This window comes from Otolemur garnettii, unplaced genomic scaffold (assembly GCF_000181295.1).
Source record: "Otolemur garnettii isolate 467f Iridium unplaced genomic scaffold, OtoGar3 scaffold00113, whole genome shotgun sequence".
Lineage (NCBI taxonomy): Eukaryota > Metazoa > Chordata > Mammalia > Primates > Galagidae > Otolemur > Otolemur garnettii.
Window position 1 is genome coordinate 5,717,412 of NW_003852508.1, and position 6,678 is coordinate 5,724,089.

The following is a 6,678-nucleotide window of genomic DNA, read 5'->3' on the forward strand; positions in this document are numbered from 1 at the left end:
GGGAGGAGAGGGAGAGGGTGGATGGAGGGAGGGTATTTGGTGGGATCATCCATGGCCTATGGTCCATCCTATAGGGGGATGTGTGAATCTCTCTAAATGTAGAATATAAATGTTTTAACACAATAACTAAGAAAAAGACATGAAGGTCATGTTAACCAGTTGGATTAAAGTATTTCAAATTGTATATAGAAACAGTACACTGTACCCCATGATAGTATGGGGTACACTGCTATGATTTAATAAATAAATAAATAAATAAAAATAGAAAAAAAAAAGATTGAAGATGAGGCAGCACCCATAACTCAATGGGTAGGGTTAGAACCCGGCCCAGCCAGGCTAAACAACAATGACAACTGCAACAAAAAAATCACTGGGCATTGTGGTGGGTGCCTATAGTCCCAACTACTTGGGAGGCTAAGGCAAGAGAATCCCTCAAGCCCAAGAGTCGAAGGTTGCTGTGAACTGTGATGCCACAGCACTCTACCAAGGGTGACATAGTGAGACTCTGTCTCAAAAAATAAATGAAAATAAAAATAAAAAGACTGAAGATGAGTCAGTTTTTCAGCTGAAGTTGTAGAAAAAGACTAGAGTCCCAACTCGAGCAATCAAACCAGAGATGTTCCCTTTTACTCAGCCTTTTAATTTTATTCAGATCATTGACTGATAGGATGAGGGCCACCCAAATTAGGGAGGGCAGTCTTCTCTACACAGCCTAGAGATTCCCATATTAGTCTCATCCAAAAACACCTTCATAGTCACATTCAGAATACTCTTTGGACAAGTTCTGGGCATCCTATAGCCTAGTCAAGTAGACACAAAAAATTTAACCATCACATGTACTAAGCCAGAAAATCTTTCCAAGTTTTACACCCCACATAGGAGGGAATCTTAGTAGAGATTTTCCCAAATTTAACAACAATCCTAAAAATGGACATAGTATTACCAATAATGAATTGTGCAGCTGAAACCAATTTTCGAAGCCGCCAATAATTTTAAAAAATTATCAACCACAAAAGAAAAGACTGAATTTTTCTCTTTATTCTCTCTATAGAAAATATTACAGAGTCACTCTCAGAGGAAGGAGCAAAGAACAAGCAGTCAAGAAATGTAGAAAAAAGCATTAATGACACTTTGTATGCCAGTTGACTAATAAAAACATTACCTTATATATTTCTGGGTTATTATGTCTGAAGAATTTATTGGCATTTAAATTTTTTTTAATTTGTCAGCATTTCTCCTTCATTCTAAGTAAATCTCCTCTTTTGTAGCTAATTTTGTGTTTGTAACTTTTTATTTTATTTTATTTCATTTATTTATTTATTTTGAGACAGAGCCTCAAGCTGTCCCCCTGGGTAGAGTGCCGTGGCATTACAGCTCACAGCAACCTCCAACTCCTGGGCTCAAGCGAGTCTCCTGCCTCTGCCTCCCAAGTAACTGGGACCACAGGTGCCCGCCACAATGCCCAGCTATTTTTTGGTTGCAGCCGTCATTGTTGTTTGGCGGGTCCGGGCTGGGGATTCGAACCCACCACCTTAGGTGTATGTGGCTGGCGCCTTAGCTGGTTGAGCTATAGGCTCCGAGCCTGTAACTTTTTATTAAAGTTGGTCCCAGACATTGCTGAAGGCTCATGAAGTAGGTCCCTTGACAGACATACATCATTTCATAAAATAAGTTTTTCAAGCTATCAAGGCCCTTAGAAATCTTTATAATCAACTGGGGAGCTTTTCAAAACTACTGATACTTGGAGCCTAACACATAGCAATTAAGTTGAGATCTTTAGAAATGGGGCCTACCATGGTATTTTCTAAATATTCCCCAACTAATTCTACTATACAGCCAAAGCTGAGAGCTACAAATCTCTTCATTTTGTAGATGAGGACCTAGAGGGCAGGACAGGCTGGAACTTGCCACCAATCGCTCAGCTGTTGAGTGGCGGAATTGACCTTAGACTGGTAATCTCCTAAACCCACACTAGAACTCATCAATGAAATATGCCTTGTATAATCTTAGGAATAATCAAAAATAATATGACAGTAGATTACCAGTAGTGCGTACTCAGAAAAGGTTGCCTGCCAGAGAGACCAAGAGATGAATGTTTTAAAATCCTAAGGCAGAAAATATACTGTTTACATTCAATTTTCATTCTGCTGTGGCAAGGCAATTAAGCCTATGGAGTGGTTTAGAGACAAAGGATAGAACGCGGACATTTATCATCAGATTTAAAACAAGTGTGTTGACTTAAATGTCAAGGTCATGCCAGACTAAAAGCTCCTAAATATAGGTGTTCTATTTTAAGCAAAATAGTCCATTCTGTTTTCCTAGCTTCGAGTAAAGTATGTCCTACATTTTTATTTTTTTAAGATCTTGTTTAGGTCCTGTTGTTTAGATGAACTAAATCCACTAGCACATCCGAGGAATTTAATTTCTATTTAAATGCTCAAATGAGGAATTGTGACACCCTCTTTCCCCCAATGATCTTTAATATCCCTTCCAGCGTAAACTGGTTGTGTTCTCTAAAATAATGCAAGCCTGTGGTTTCCTTAGTGTCATTATCATGACTTAGTGTTTAATGGGAGTCTACAGTGGGCGGTGTACAGTTGGGATTTTTATTTTAACAATTGCTAATTTTAATTATGATGGATGTGTTACTTAGTTCAACGTTAGCATTTCACATTGTATATCAAATCAGTACACTGAAACCCATAAATACATCAATGTACACAGTTATGATTTAATAAAATAAATAAATACATTTTTTTAATTGCTAATTCTTTTTTCTTTAATTCCAAATGTCTGAGGCAGGAAATTAAGGCTGCCCACTCATGGCAGTGCTGACAACAGTCCTCAGGGGCTGATGTTGGCCTCTATCCTTGGCTGAGGAGAAACTGGATCCTCCATAACCCCAAGAGAGACAAGCCCTAACAATTGCTAATTTTTAAGTGGTTTTTTTGTTTGCTTGTTTGTTTTTGAGATAAGAGCCTGAAGCTGTTGCCCTGGGTAGACTGCCGTGGAGTCACAACTCACAGCAACCTCCAACTCCTGGGCTTAAGTGATTCTCTTGCCTCAGACTCCCAAGTAGCTGAGACTACAGGTGCCTGCCACAACGCCTGGCTATTTTTTGGTTGTAGTTGTCATTGTTGTTTGGCAGGCCTGAGCTGGATTTGAACCTGCCAGCTCTGGTGTAAGTGGCTGGCACCTCAGCCCCTTGAGTGACAGGGGCCTAGTCAAGTGGTTTAAAAGGATTCCTTTTGTGTGCATAGAAACCTGGGTGGTGCCTATGGCTCAAAGGAGTAGGGCACCAGCCCCATGTAGTGAAGGTGGTGGGTTTAAACCCAGCCCCGGCCAAAAACTGCAAAAAAGAAAGTGCATGGAAACCCTATAAAAATATTTTAATATACATTGCATTTTGATAATTAACCCATAGTGTCTCCTTTTATAATCTGTCTTAGAATTTGAAGTAAATGTGCTTGTTTCCATAAAGAGATTATAAATCTTCAACTTTGCGTCTGTCAAAGGATTAAGCACCTAATAAACTATCTTTATGTACAAATATTTGTCAGATTAAATGAATAAAACCCTAAATTTTTACCAAGAGAAAAAATCTGTTCATAAAATTCTTTTTAAAACATTCATTTTCACAAAGAGAAGCACAGTCTACACACGAGTGGAGTTGCCGCCACTGACCCCGGCACCTGGGAGTTAGGGTTGATTTTTATTCGTCCTTGACTCCCCCCTCCTTACCCCTTCCCCATTCTGCATCCTCAGTTTCCCTCTTTGTTTTTTAATTAAATCACAGCTGTGTACATTAATGCAATCATAGAGTACAATGTGCTGATTTTATATACAATTTGAAACAGTTTCATCCAACTGGTTAACATAGCCTTCATGGCATTTTCTTAGTTATTGTGTTAAGACATTTATATTCTACATGTATCCGCAGGTTCTCTTGTGGGGCACTTATTCTCTTTTCCTACTTCTGCTGCTCTCTCCAGGCTCTCACAACCTCTCTCCTGAACCATTACGATGCCGTCTAAGCCCGCCAATCCCCTCTGATCTTTTTTCACGCTGTTGGATACATTTTTCTGAAATAAAACTCTCTCTTTGTCACACTCCCCCCCATATCCCCATAGCTCCCACCTGCCCACAGGGAGGATCATACAGTTGTCCACCATGTGGTCTCTTCTTTCTACCTCAATAGCAGCTCCTCTCCAAAGGAGAAGAGTTGTTAAGCTCAGCTGTCACCTCCTTTCTGCAGCTCTTCCTAACCACAGCCCTTCCGAGACTACCAAGAGTTGCTCACACTCTCCTTACTCCCTACATGCACTCTGCATACTCAGCACGGCCCTGTTTCTCATTGGTTTGTGGTCCGTTTCCTCTTCCTAGAGGGAAAGCTCCTTGAGGACAAAGATCGCATCTCTTTATCTTTTTTCCTGCAGTGCCTAACTTAGGACTTTGTCAGGCTTGGTGGCATGGTGAGGATGAGGGGGGCCTCAAAAGAGGAAGGCCCAAGGAAATGACATTCGAATATCAGAAAGACTTTAACTGGAGAAGGGAATAGTTAAACACACAGAACAGAGCCGGCAAAGGTCCAAATGGGATTCCACAGTCCACGGGCTGGACAACCAGGGCCCAGATTAGAGGGCCTAGGTGAGGACAAAGGTAGGCTCTGCCTAAATCGGGGAGAAAGTTCTGCCTAAATGCAGGCAAGCAGATTCAACTGACGTAGATAGTCCCTGAGTCTGTGGCAACCAATCCTGATGTGGTTGGTTTGCGGTCCATTTCCAAACTCCTGCACAACTGCAGGGAGATCAAGGTGCCCCTGGGACTCTCCACCATTAGACGGTGTGGATCAAGGAGACATCATGAAGCAGATGTTGTGGCAGCCAGATGAATAAAATGGAAATGAGTTGGTGAGCAAGTCCTAACGGCCGGGAGCAGAGAGGAGGAAGGCTTCGGAAGAAACTCACTATGTGTTTTAATGGGTCAGGGATCAATGAAAACACGAAAAAATATCCTTTGATTTGGGCAGTTAGGAGTGAGGGCAGGGAAAATGAAAGATTAAACTCACCTTCATTCATCGGGCCCCATTCTTAAGAGTCTTGCTCAGAAGGCATTCAGTGCAGGAAAAGGCTGAAACCCGTGGCTAAAGTGGCCCCCAGAGGATTATCAGTTAACATTCATTAGCATGGAAAGAGAGAGCTGGTTCCATTGCACAATGGGCACTGAAGCCACGCACTGTCTCAAAGCCATTTTTCTGTGGCAGGTGGACTGGTCAGGCAGCTGTGAAGATCTGTTTTTTGAGTCATGTGAGGAGAAAATGTCACAACCCTGCAGTAATGATAGAGTAACAAAGGAAAACGATCTCTCTTGGCTGTTTTTAAAGGGCTAAAGGTGCCCTTCGGCTCTGTCTGGTTCCAGAAATTATACACTCATGATAACTGCTAAGCCGCCCCAGACAAAGGAGCCCTATTTTCCACTCTTTATCTAGTCTTACTTCAATCTGCAGAAGCAAAAATAGGGTGCTGTTATAATACTGGTTGTAACCGGGTAGAGAGTGCCTCAGGCAAGATTGTCAATGGAAAAAATATATTACATTTAGATATAAAAATCACAATCAGTGGTTTATCCGGCATAGACAGAAATAAAATGATAGTTAAACAAATAGGTAAGTGGGCTAGCCCTTCTTTTAAACAAAGCTGTTTAATGGTACTAATGAGTGAAACCTTATTAAAATAAAAATACGCGTACCCCACATCATTTTCTCTTCATTTTAATTAAGAGGGCTGCGGGCAGGTTAAAAGAAAAGTCTTCACTAATTGTCCAGGATAATGATTATGGCTTCTGGATTACCGTACCAATCTCCCAATTAACACTTCATACCTTGAAAAGCAAAATTGTGAAAAGATTTTGCAAATTCTTATGTTCATATGTAAAACAGTTCCTAAACATGGAGAATTATGCATAAACAGTAAGACTCGCACAGCCAGACACAGCTGTCGCGCCCTTATTACCTACAACCTTCGAAATAATTCAAGATCTTGAGTGAAGGTTTATGTTTAAAGTCTTGGAAAAGCTCTTCAGAATTTTTTAAAGTTTGACAAATTCTATTAATTGAGCTGTCAGAGAAGCAATTCAACAGAGTTCAACGAGGTAACTAATGTACACAAAAGCATTTGTGAACAATGGCCTTCTCTGTAGATAGAGACTCACTGGTGTTAGTTCGTAGCTTTATTTTTTTTTTTTTTGTGATGGAGCCTCAAGCTATCCCCCTGGGTAGAGTGCCATGGCATCCCAGCTCACAGCAACCTCCAACTCCTGGGCTCAAGCAAGTCTCCTGCCTCAGCCTCCCAAGTAGCTGGGACTACAGGCGCCCGCCACAATGCCCGGCTATTTTTTGATTGCAGCCATCATTGTTGTTTGGCAGGCCCAGGCTGGGGATTCGAACCCGCCACCTTAGGTGTATGTGGCTGGCGCCTTAGCCACTTGAGCCACAGGCTCCGAGCCAGTTCGTAGCTTTAAATGTTGTTCTGGAACATTGTGAGTAAAGAAGAAATAGAGACACAAGACAAAGAGGTGTATCCTCTATTGTCATCTTTAAATAGCTACTCTCCCCACAAAATACATATATTTTTTTCCTCCTCTTCAACAAGGAGGAAAATGGGACAACAAGGAGGAAAA

The 6,678-nt window shown here is 41.3% G+C and overlaps 1 non-coding gene across 1 annotated transcript; it reads right to left on the reverse strand.

The window, feature by feature from the left end:
• Positions 1–2,787: 2,787 nt before the first annotated feature.
• LOC111727606 lies at positions 2,788–2,918 on the reverse strand. The gene has a single exon (XR_002775118.1).
• Positions 2,919–6,678: the final 3,760 nt, after the last annotated feature.